The sequence below is a fragment of the Agelaius phoeniceus genome, chromosome 1 (assembly GCF_051311805.1).
Source record: "Agelaius phoeniceus isolate bAgePho1 chromosome 1, bAgePho1.hap1, whole genome shotgun sequence".
NCBI lineage: Eukaryota > Metazoa > Chordata > Aves > Passeriformes > Icteridae > Agelaius > Agelaius phoeniceus.
This window is the reverse complement of record NC_135265.1, coordinates 53,887,800-53,900,628: the sequence shown is the minus strand read 5'-3', so window position 1 is coordinate 53,900,628 and position 12,829 is coordinate 53,887,800. Positions and strand designations below refer to the sequence as shown.

General features: G+C 44.4%; 1 protein-coding gene across 2 annotated transcripts in view; it reads right to left on the bottom strand.

Moving 5' to 3' along the window:
* Positions 1–5,431, bottom strand: part of GLI3 (GLI family zinc finger 3) — a 201,635-nt gene extending 196,204 nt beyond the window's left edge. For both annotated transcript variants that reach the window (XM_077179092.1, XM_054643992.2), the window contains exons 1-2: positions 5,335–5,431; positions 5,006–5,130 (exon numbers count right to left, since the gene is read on the bottom strand). The gene's annotated coding sequence lies outside the window, so the exon portion shown is untranslated. The remainder of the gene's footprint in view (positions 1–5,005; positions 5,131–5,334) is intronic.
* Positions 5,432–12,829: the final 7,398 nt, after the last annotated feature.

Sequence of the window (12,829 nt, the reverse complement as noted above, 5' to 3'; positions counted from 1 at the left end):
CTGGGCCATGCGGACAATGAATTTGGGGGTTGAAAACTAACAGAAACCGTGCCGTACCTTGACAAATGGGCTTTCAAAATTTCATTCACTGAATAACCTTTAAGCACAAAATTGGCTCAAGTTCTCTCGGGAATAATATGACACATGTTGTTGGACAATAAGTATTTTCCTTTTTAATTAAAACTATTACACCGAATACATAAACATGATTACAGTGAATAAAATATAAGAGTTTTAACTATTTGGCACCTAGAAAAGACCAGACTCTGAATGTGAGGGGGAAACCATACGATCAGAAGGGTCAACAAATCCTAGGGTTAACCACCTGATTCACTGAAATTCATTCTTGGCAGAATATATTTTCCCTTCTTTGAGACGTAAAGGAGAACAAGAACTTCAAAGGTATGTTTAATGAGCTGCTACAAGCACAATTGGTTAAAAGAGGCTCAGAAATTATGTACTAAAAGCTGCATTGTGCTTAGAATTACAACTGAAAAAGTCTCGTTTTAAAGAGCCCCATAAACCAAATCAAGCCTCTTATAAACTTTGTCACCTTGTGTACTGACAAACACATTAAAACAACAGAATCCCTTTTTAAAGGAGTTCCTTTTTTTCGGCGCAACTCGACTTCTAATTTGAAAATAGCAATTTTGGCTCTTTTTACAGACAGAATGAAATACCTAAAGTGTCCCTAAATTAACAACTACCACTTGCCATAGACAGCATCGCCCTTAGCAGCTCCTAAAAACTTCAGAAAAGGATCTTAAAACAGGAAGCTTAGTGAGCTCATAAAACTGTTGTTGGAGCCAGGAACACATAGCATATTTAATCTGCAAACTGTGAGAGTCTACAATGATTTCAGCAAGATCTGAGGCATGCCCTCAAGGTTTGCTGGGATCTGGGATTAGGGAGTTGATAAGAACCCTCTACTGCCCATGGACATGTTTTTCTTCTGCAGTTAAACACAAATGCATAGAGACGTTTGACTGCTGCTTGGCGTTACTGCTCAAGTTATATAAAAGCTTTGCAGCTCCTTTTGCTGTCAATATATCAAAGTTTAAAAAAAATCATCAAAGTGTGAAATTTCATTTAAAGTCTGCCAGTCTACAGCTCTATTTCACAGACCTATCAAATAAAAGTGAAGATGAAAAATGCACTGAAAGAACTTGAAAAGTTTGCAGCAGCACCCATGGCCTATTTTTGTTTATTCTGTCTCATTTTATTTGATTTTAAAGTATAACAAATCAATTCCCTTATAAAAATGACAGAGTCTAAAGGGAGGATGTCTATAAAACCTGTGGTTAAAAGACAACTTGAAATCATTATTACAGCTGAACCTTTTGTTGAATAAAAAGCTTCCTCTGTAGCCATTTTAGCATTTTAATTGCCTAACAGCAAGTTGGCAGAAAATATCTTGAATATTCCAAAACAACCAGAATTACTACAGAATATGAGTGCCAGAAAAACTAAAGCTTTCTTCAAAGTATTCTTTAACTAGGGATTTACAACAATTGCATAAAGAAGAAAAGCCTGACTTTTAAGGTAATCTACTATAGACTAAAAGCATTAACATTCCATTACTAAGGTTTTCCTGAGGATTTCATGACTCGTTGATTCACTTTTCCTTCAAGTTTGCTTTTTCTTTGTACATTTCTGTCTCCATATAGTGGAACACATGCAACACTGATCATTTAAATGCCTCCTTCCATAACTTGAAATAAACCCTGCTTTAATAGCCCTCAAATTCCTTATTTATCAGGCAAAGATGACTAACTTTTCACTAACACTCTGCAACAAAAAAATATGCCATTCCTTCCTCTAATATGCAGACTAGAATTCAAACACACTACAGGAGTGCAGGTAATTGAATAGCTTTCCCCAAAACGAGGCAGGAAGTGTAACTGAAACTTTCATGGGTCAATATCAGTGCATACATTAATCTTGTTAAAAATTCGAGTAATCTGCAAGATGAACAAATTATAATGACGTCTCCAAACTTGAGTATTTTGGTTTTTCCAACACTATTCAGAAAAAAAAAAAATCATTTCTAGCCATTGATACTTTAATTTCTTAGCTACAAACTGTTTTTGTGTTTGAAAACGAACAATCTTTCACAACTGATGATTACGTATAGCAGTAATGACTCTTTCTTGGCCACTGCACACCTTCTCAAGCCAAAAAATGTTACTCCACTTACGCAGGAAAATGCAGGTGATGTCTTTGTTTTGCAGTACTTCTACAGAAAAGCTTTGGAAAACATCATATCCTGCTGAAAACCATATGCTGTTACCAGAATGCAAGAGTGCATTCATTTTGGCACCTTAAGCCACGGTTTTGCTTCCACTGCTGCTTAAAAGAATACACATACACTGAGAGAGTCCTTTTCTTACTCATTCTTCCTACTCATTCAAATTAAATAATCCTGCTTTTAAAGAAATAATTCCCCCGTCCTTAAAATAGCCTGCTCTCATAGTTACTATTATTTATGCTTTTAGAATTGGGCTATACACAAAACTGAAAGTATTTACATACTAGCTAGTTATACCCAAACCTTCCTTATATAAACAAACTCTCAAGAGGCTGCCTACAGTTTACATTGCTAAACTCATTCACCATTACTTTTAATATATATTTCCACGAACTGAAATACAGTGCTGTGAAGATGGCAATTTTTACATTTTAATGTTACAATACTTTTAAAACGCTGCATTTGTCTTCCTTCAAAATAATCATGACATATATAATTAAGAAACTGTCAGATCATTATCAATTTTTAATAAAGGACCTAAATGAAATAATTATAGGAATCAATCAGTGAGGCACCCTCCCAAATTACAATGCAATTGCACAAATATTCAAACTACTTAAGGCCAGTTCTGGTACATTTCAATCCATAATCTCGTTGAACACCACACCAAAAACAATTTTGGAACACAGCAAAACATAGTGATTTCTCACTATTCCAGTGATTTAAACGATTTCAAAACAGATACCTATAGCACAGAGAGACAGAGAGGCAACCGTGCCCTCCTAAAAATGTTTGTTGGTTTAATCAGCCACATGTCTCAAGGCCTCTGGAAAATTTAGCTTCCAAGTTTTTCTGTAGCACGCACACAAAAGAAACGAAGTCTGCACGCCGAAGCTTAAAAAATCATGTTTATTGAGGCTTGGAAATGAAGCGGGAAGTAGCAGGGGCGCGACGAAGAGGAGCGTTTTGCCGTGGGTTGCTACTTAATGCTCCTTTAGTGAAGTAGCCTCTAAAACGTGACACTGTGTATCAAACAGACAGCTATCCGTACCTCTGACTAAAAGGCTCTTTGAGATCCGTACAGTCCATCATTTCAAACTGAAGTGGCAGCTGGAAAATGTGGAACAGCTGGCAAGGAGCTGGGAGAAAATGTTTTACATAAATATATCTACATACAAACTGGCAGAAGGCCACGGACACCGTACCCGCAGGACCGGATAAAAACTACGCACCAGAGGGTTAAAAACAAAATTGGGGAGTGAGATGGGGAGCGAGGGGCGTGTGTTTCCTTTTACCTTTTCTCTTCACGTGGTGCGCGGGTTGGGGAGCGGGCGCTAGCAGCTGCGAGCCGGCGGGCCCGTCCGAAGGCGCGGGAATTGTGCCAACACCCCACCGGCTTCACGGGACAATCGGAACCGCGGCGGGCACGCTCTGCTCCCACCCTCCAAAGTTGGGCGGTGCACGGCCGGGCCGCGGTGCCGGCCCGGGGCGGCTCCGAGGAGCTCCCGCGGGGCAGCCGCCCCGCTCCGCCCGCCCGGGCCCGTCCCGCCGCCCCGCTCCCCCGCCTGACGCCGTGCCAGCGGCGGCGCGGAGCGGGCCCAGCGCCGCTCTGCTCGGAGCAGACACGGCCGGCACCCCCGCGCCCCCCTCCCGCGACCCGACCGTCCCCTTCCTCGCCGGGAGCAGCCGGCAGCGAACGATGACCCCCGGGCGCCCCTCCGCCCCGCCAGATGTGACAGCGGATTCTCCCCCGCTCCTCTCGCCTTTCGCCCTGCGAAGTTTGTGCCGGCCTCCCGCCGCACGGGCGTGAAAAGCCCCGGGAGTCGCTCGGGGAGTAGGGGCGAGGAGAAAGAAGGGGGTGGAAATAAAACAGCAGCTGTCGCCCGCACATCGGCAGCTCTGCCGCGGGACGTGCCCGGCCGAGCCCGGCCCGGAGCGGGGACTGCCCCCGCCTCGCCCCGCACCCCGCGCCCTCGGCTCCCGCGCTCCGTGACAGCCATTTTGGGGGTTAGACACCTCGGTCCCCCCTGACCCCCGCCTCCAAGTTAGGGAAGCGGGAAGGGGGCCGGGAGCGGGGCCGGAGCGCTGGCAGACGCCAAGAAAGTGGCCCGGAGTAGAGCCGGGGAACAAAGAACTTCTCGCCCAAGTGGGTACGTACCTGCCGCCGCTGCCGCCGAGCCCCCGCGCTGCCCATGGGCGAGGGCCGGGGCCGCCGGCTCGTCCCCGCGCCGCTCCCCCGCCGCCGCGGCTAGCGGGGCCGGCCCCCGCCGCGGCCGGCGGGCATCCCGCGGGGCAGGGGGACGGGACGGGACACAGGCGGGACGGGGGCGGCAGAGGAGGGCCGGCGGGTGTTGGTGGTGGTTATTTTATCCCTGCCCGCCTCCCGCGGGGAGCAGCCCGCGCCTCTGCCTCCGTGTGGGGGTGTGTGTGCGCGGGTCCGACATCAGTTTCAGTGATCTTGTAATCTGATCCCTTCTGACTCACTCGCACTGACTGACATTTCTGATTTGGTTCAACAAAAAGAACGGGGGGGAGGAGAAAAAGAAGAAAAAGAAGAGAGGGAGCAAAAGGAAAAAAAAACCAAAAAGTATCCCCAAATCCACCGCCTGGTTCCAAACAGTTTTTGTAGGGAAGGGGGAACCCCTCCGTCCCGTCCCGTGCTGCCCGTCCCCTCCAGCCCCGCCACCGCCCCGCATTGTTTTGGCTCGGCGCAGCCAGCGAAGGAGGGGAACAAACACATCGCGCCGAGGTACTCACGTGTCGGAAAAGTTGTCCCTCTCGCTTTTCTCCGGCTCGCGCGCTCCTCTCCGCTGCCTCCTTCAAGTTTTACAGATGTTGCAGGGCTGCTCGTCGTCGCCGCCCCCTCCTCCCAGCGCTGCCCTCTGGATCAGATCAGGGGAAAGGCTCTTTAGGGATAACTCCCGATTCAAACACCCTCCACTAAACTTTCCCCATTCCCTCCCCTTCCTCTGAGCGGCGGAGAGGGCTCCTCTCTCGTTCCCCCCTTCCCTCCGCCCGTTCGGGACGCGGCTGGCTGCTGCCGGGGCGCGGGTGCCTCGGGCCCGGCGGGGAGCGGGGCCGCTTGCCTGGGGGAGCGGCGGCGGGCTGCGCCCCGGGGTGCGGGTCGGGCCGCGGCCTGCCGGGCTGCGACGCGAGCTCTCGGCATGACACCCCCGCTCCCCCCTTCCTCCTCCTCCTCCTCCTCCCCCGCCATCCCCCCGGCCCGGCCCGGCCCGCCCCGGCGGCGGCCCAAGGGCGGCGACACCCCGCCCACAGCCAGGAGGCAGCGCGGGGCGACGGCGGGCCCCCCCGGAGCGGCCCCTCCGCCTCGGGTCGCGCTTCCTCCCTCTCCCTCCTCTCCCGCTCCATCCTTCAGCTCAGTCTGCATCTGCAGCCCCGTTTCCCGCGCACCGATGCCTCGGACACCCCTTTTTCCCGCCCGCCAAAAATTCAGGGCTTTTGCGGGGGAAAATGTGCCCTTCGCCTGGGTTTTCTCTGTATGCTGCGGCTCTGGGCTCGCGTTTGCTCTGGCGCCGCAGGCTGACTTGACTGAAGGACTTAAGGAAAGTTTCACCTAAGCCATGTGACACCGAAAAATAGCTCTTTTGGTGAAAAAATACAAATGCTTGGGCGAGGGGAAGAGTGGCGGTGATGCCTGCGCCTGCTCCTTCTTACCCAGCCCACCTGCCTGCCTCCCCAGCACCCTGCCAGGCTCCCCTGGCCTTCACCCTATGAAACAGGGAGGGCTCTCCACTGCCTCCCTCTTTGGCCCTCATCTCCGTTCTTCCCCCGGGCTCCTTGCGAGCAGGTTTCCCACAGCAGCATGCTGCGGTTCAGAAATAGCAGGAACTAGGGTGCCATTGGTTCCAGTATCTCCATCCTTCAGGAAATGATGTGTCCTGACAAGACACCTTGCCTTTTTAAAGTTCTACAGATTGCTTCCCTGATATCAAAAAAATCTGAGAAACTGTAAGTTAACATTACCACAATCATTTTCCATCAAGTCACAAGGTGGGACTGGCTCTCAGAAAAAGTATATGTGTGTGTGTGTGTGTGTGTGTGTGTGTGTATGTATTGTTGCCATCACAATGTCAGATACTTCATATGCACTTTTGTTCATAACCTGGCTCACAACACACAGCCAAGTAAAAATTTCTTACTGATACCTGCGATTTAGCAAGGTACCCGAGCTCAGGCTGCATTTGGAAAGTCCCCAAAAAATTAGTGGTTCTTGACAAAAAAGGTATGTTTACTGATGGAAATGAAAGACTGGCTTTTGATGCTGAGCATTTCATAAAGCTTCTCTTAGTCTCACTATTGAAAATGTTGATTTTATTACAAAACAAAGCTGCAGGTATTTGTGGTTTGAGGTGACTTGGTCCACGAGTTTTTTAGAAACAAAGAGAAAGCAATCTTACCTGACTCAAAGGGCCACTTCAACCCTAATTTCCTCAGGCTAATTGGCTTGGAGTTGTTTTTCACCTGGAAATCTTTTCTGGGTGCAAGAAGTAGCTTTAGCAAGATGCCTATAATGCATGGATGTCTCTGCTACAGTCAGACTAATTGCTCTGGCAGTCCCAGGGATGCCTTTTTTGTGCAGGTTTTACAGCACCAGGTCAGCACACCCTGACTTTCAAGATAGACACGGTAGTCTGATGCTTTCACACTGACTGAGAGATGCACATTGTTCAAGCTGCCATGCACACACATGCACTGTTGGAGGTGGGCATTGGGGACTGGATGAGAGCCTGTGCTCTGGTGCCATGCCTCCGTAGGCAGGGATTTCACAGTGCACCCAGAGACAAATCTGCCCCTGCTCAGAAGGAGCAGCCCTGGGTTGCCCAAGTGATACTGCTGACATGCATAGTGCTGCACAGGGAAGAGGCATGTGCAACACCAGGATCTGAATACCAATATGAAGAGCTGATATTCTTCCAACTTTTTTATCTTATATGACTTCCTTTTCCAGTCTCATGTTCCCAGGAAAATGTTAGCTGTTTCATGATCTGTGATAATAGTGGTGTAGTACCGCGGATGTTTTGTTTTAGCTACATGTACTATATACACCTCCATATGTATGTGCTTTATGTAACATGCGTACCACCCCGATACATATATATGTGCTGGGGGAGTGCTGGAGCACAGAATGATTAGGCAAACCTCAGGTCCCTTTACAGATCTGTTTAAGAGCGATATGATTCCTTCAGCCCATTGTACTCTTCTCTCATTTTCTGCCTATTGCATATTCCTTTCTATTTTATGCAATCAATTTTCTTAAACTCTTTTTTTTTTCTCTTTGTATAATGGAAACACTTAAAAGTAACTGGGGAAATTAACCAGCATCCAAAATGATACTTTGTAAAAGAAACAAATTAATGTGGAAAATCCTGTTTGACTAACCATTTATAATTCAGTGTTGCTGATGTTAAGATACTGCTTTTAATAATAGCTTAAAAGACATTCAAACTGGGGCATGGTTTTAAGTTGAGACTAGGCCTTCAAATCAGTATTCATCTTAGAATTTTTAATTAAGAAGTTATTTCCTCAGAGTTTGGACATCTTGTTACATCATAAAACAACTCATTTTTTGAGTTTTTGGGGTTTTTTGTTTGTTTGTTTTTAATATTATTCACACCAACTCTGCTCAAGACACATATTTCTAATTTGAGATAAATAACCCGAAACATTTCTCTACACTCAACTCACATTATGACACAAAAAATTATAAAGAGGTGATAGAATGCTTTAAGATTTGCTTATGAAAAATAGCTTTCTGATGCATTTCTGAGCAGTGAAAGTCTTGAGAGAAGGGAAACACAGAAACAATAACTGAAGTTTCTGCCTGTGCCTCTGTCTGCTCAGGCCAAGCAGAAAATAAAAACTGATGGTGAGTGGGTGACATCTGCCATTTGAAATGTGTTGTAAATGTTTCAACACCTTGACAATGAAGAGTGCAAAAGAAGCTTAGAACATCGAAGACCCTTCAGCTTAACAAAATGAAAATGGGCAGCTCTGTTCAGGGAGGTGCCTTTCTTATAATCTTTCATGTATGATTCAGAGGAATCATACTTGAAAGATGCAATGGGAAGACAAAAACTACACATTAATAAAATATAATGATTTTTCCACATGTCTGGATTGCCCCTCCAAGAGAAACTGACCTCTAAGATTTGTCTGTGATGTTTCCCTGCAAGTAGGAATTGGCTCCTGCAGAAGACCTGTTGACCCGTGCCAAAACTCATTTCTCTGACTCCATATGCCACAACCACAGGGCATTTCTGCTGTAAGTTTTATCATGCATAATATGTTTGCATTTCTTCAGCCTACCTTGTCTCCCCACTTCTTCTCAGCCTCTGGCTTGAAAATTTCAGGCCTCCAGGATGTGTGCTTGTCTTCCCTTTTTGCTGCACCTGTTGTTACAGGAAAGCACAATCAGAAGGAGTAGAGACTGCTCACATAAGCTGTATGCAAAAGACCTGATATTCAGTGACACCAAGAGCCAGTCTCCTCACCACTCCCAGTTGCACCACCCTCCACTTTCTCTCCAATCCCAGTGAATGCTCTACAGGACACATTCAAGGACCTTAACTGTTGCTGTTTATCCAGATGACATCCACTAGAAGACAAAGCTTTTAAAACAATCCCTTTCTTGCCAGTGGGCAAATACCTTACAATGCATTCTATGAAATAGACAGGTCTGCTGTGCTTTCACAGGGGCAACCTCAGGTAAAGCACTGGAATATGGAGCAGTGGCACTGATTTCTGGTCATTTATGCAATATCAATCACAAGAGGACTTGACCAGTGCATCTTTCCCCCACCAATGCATCTCCCTTGTTGCATGGTTGCCTCTTACAGCAATGAGGTCTCAAGAGGTACCTAGTGGAAGGAAAAGAGGAGTATGAGCTGGTACCATGTTAGAATCCTCAAAGTCTGCAGAAGTTGCTGCTGGGGGCACAAGGAAAGGTTCATGGCCCAAGGTGGAACGTAGAACTGGTGTGTGGAGGCAACCACATTTGGGAAGGATATAAAGGTCAGGGCAAAAACCTTGTCTGCAGTTACTATCAGGGAATTGGTCTAGAAAAGGCAAATTATGTGGGATCTGAGTAGGGAAAGAACTAATTGTTTGTAATCACTTGGTTTTGAAAGAAATTATAAACTGATGTACCACTACACACTAGTGTAAATTAGTAACTTTGGATTCTTTCATTATTTGGATATTTTATTTTAATTATTGCCATTGAAAAAAAAAAAGGAAATTTATCAGCAAATATCCAGATGTCTTAAAGTAGCAACCCTCATTCAGGAGTCTGAGTTTTCTAAAGATGCTTATTGCAGCCTTTCACAGACTTGATATACGTCATTCCTTCTGGCAGTCCATAGCAAGGAACCTCTATATCTTTCTCCTTCTTCTGCTAGCACTGGGGATATTGCTAGATTTCAGTGGAAAAAGGACTGAACCCTAGTGATCAAATTTATTTTTCTACTCTAACAGATCATCTTTTGTAGAACATCCTATTTCTCTGAATGTCTAATCTAACTAACCTAGCTATTTATAGCACATATTCATCACTAGTTTTTTTGAATGCCATATAATAAAATAAAACAGATCACAAAGCAGTAATTTTTTAGCCTCTTCAATCTTGTAAATATGTAAAATTGCATATTTCTTTTTCAAATTCTGTTTTGATTACTGAAGGAAAATTAAAGCTAAGAGCTGAATTTTACGCACAGACAAAAAGGAGAATTTTATGCAGAAAATTCTGTACTTTTGGGCTGTCTACACGAAGTCTGAGCTCTCCATCTCTTAAATACTAACTTATTAAAATTATTTTTTAAAAATACTTTTATCCTCCTTGACTTTAGATGTATGTTTGCATTAAAACTCTTCATTACTATGACCAATCTTCAGAAGAATATTTTCTTCTTACAGGAAATTAAAATGATGTTGTTCTGCCTGAGATATTTTGATATATGACCATAAACACACCAAACAAACTAGCAAAGGGAGTTTCCTTTGTTTGCTTTTAAAAGCACCCTGTACATGTTAATTATCAGGCAGGTAGCATATGGGAGAAGAGCAGAGTGTCTCTAACACATTACATCCAATAAAGACACAAAAATCATAACATTTCACACAGAATTGGCATAAATAAATAAATAAATAAATAAATAATCTGTTTATCTCCTTTCTTCCATGCTATCTTAAGAAATGAATTTGCTAATGGTGGTGATATAATTAGCTAGATCATCATTAACATCCCCTTTAAATGATCTGGGATACTTTCAACCTCTCTCTAGGGAGTTGTCTCAGCTTTTCTCCCAACTGAGTCATTGAGCTACACGTGAAAGGATTTAGCAGCATTTTGTAGGGTATAGTCAGAAGCCATTCTCTGGGAGATGTGGTTTATATAGACTGTCCTGGCAGAATTTAAAGCAATTCCTTGAATGAAATACCTTTATCAGAAAAAAAAAAAGACAGTTTTTTCTAGCATATCCAACCCTATGTTAACATTTCCTAATATAGTTGTGTCAGTTGGGATGGGGGATGGGAAGGGTATCACAGATTTATAAAGGATCCATCAAAATGCCTTTTTTTGTTGGCTGTTGATGCAGTGAATTGGACAGACACATTCTGAGTTGAATTCAGACACTCCCCTAGGAAATGACTAGGTTTTCCCCTAAGTCTTAAATCTACTAGCCAACATTTTAAAGCATGCTCAAATACCATGGAAGGCTTGTACTCTTCAGACTTTTTGTGAGCCTCTTAAATAATTATTTCAGTAGCTGGTGGATGCTCATTGTTCTAGTCCAAATGCACATACAGTGTCTTTGTTTGCCTTCTTTTTAATGGCAATAGAAAAAAATAGATTAATTGCTTCTATTTCATCCTGGCCTTGTATATCTATAGATACACTGCTTAGTGGGCATTTACAAATGTCTTTTTCATGATATGTTAATGCACTACTACTACACTTCTAGCAGATTGTCCCCAGTTAGAGCTGTCCCAGGTAAGGTGTGACAATAGCGTTTGTAAATCAAGCATCATCCCATGGGCATTAAGGGGCCCCTGAGAACTGCTAGTTTATCCTCTTCACCACCTGGGTGCAGATTCCAATCTAGTCAGGAATCCAGCCAATGTGCTGGCCTTAATCTGTCCTCAGTGGGCATTTGTCCCAACAGAAAGATACACTGCAACGTATTTGATGATATCTAGACAGGAGACATCTGAGATTAACGAATCTAAAGCATGCATTTCTCATCCATCAAGACATCATATTATGTATCTATCTATATCTGCCTCTCTCAATCTGTTTCACATCTATCTGTCTATACCAGTTGCTGACTTAGTCTCATTCTGACTGGGACATTAAACTGTGCACCCACCAAATGGATCAAATAAAATGCATACACTGCATCCGACAATATTTTGAAGGGACTGTTGGTGACTGTGTTCCCACCCTTACTCCTGTCATCATGCTCCATGCCAGGCTACAGTTCAGATAGACACTAAACCTCTAGTACTGGATAAAAAATGCCATGCCAATTCAATATAAAGCTGTTCTGTAGACAGAAAGTCAGGACATCAAGAAGTACAGTCAGGATTTATACCAGAGATATTTTCTATTCCTCTGCAGTCAGCATTAAAAAAACACACAAGCTCTGGTTAATTTGGCAGAAAGGTGATCAGGAACTTACAGAAGATAAAGTTATTGCTGGTGTGACCCAGCAGCATGCACAGCTCTCATTAATGGCAGAGGACATCAGTTCTATGTGCACATACACATACAAAAATGTTGTCAGAGCCTTTCATTTTCCCTGCAGTTATTTTTCCTTGCATCTCATTTATGTCAGACTATTTGAGTTCTCTCGTTCCCACTTCTGTAATGAAGAACATACACAAAAGCCTGGGAAGAACCGATTAACGGGACATTTGCACTATTTCACAAGAGAGTAATACAAATTATACCTCCTCCCTGTACCCCAAACTGGATGTCTGGGTAACACCTCAGTTGGAGACAAGAAGGAATCTGAGCTTAGGGTCACACAGTCTTGTTCAAAGGGAAGCAAGGCCCTGCTACTTTGGAAGCAGAAAAAAATACCTACACTGATATGCCATAAAACATTTCCCTTTTACCAGGGCTTAATGAGACGCCCTTGCCTATACACATTTAGCAAGACAAGTCAACCAAACATAGGATCCCAGGATAACAACACATCCTAAAATATGCCCCCCTTTCTTGAAACTATTATCATATTTAGTTCTTTGATACTACTTTTTCAATTTCTCAGTCACAAAAATGAAAAAGATAACATACAGTAAACTTGAGCTCTTTCTGTCCAGATTTGAGGTTTTGGACTGAAAGACTAAGTAGATCTCAAAAGTACACTGTGCTAGTTATACAAATTGGAAGTTTGGAGAGCAGCCCTATGGATCAAAACCAGCCATCCTTGGCACTGGTCTGGCTGTAATGCTCACCACCAGTGATCTGGAGTGGTAGCTAACAGTAACTGAACTTTCTGGCTCTTTTCAGGGCTCTTTAGCAAGCCAGGGCATCCAAGGATATGCAAGCCTTAAGTG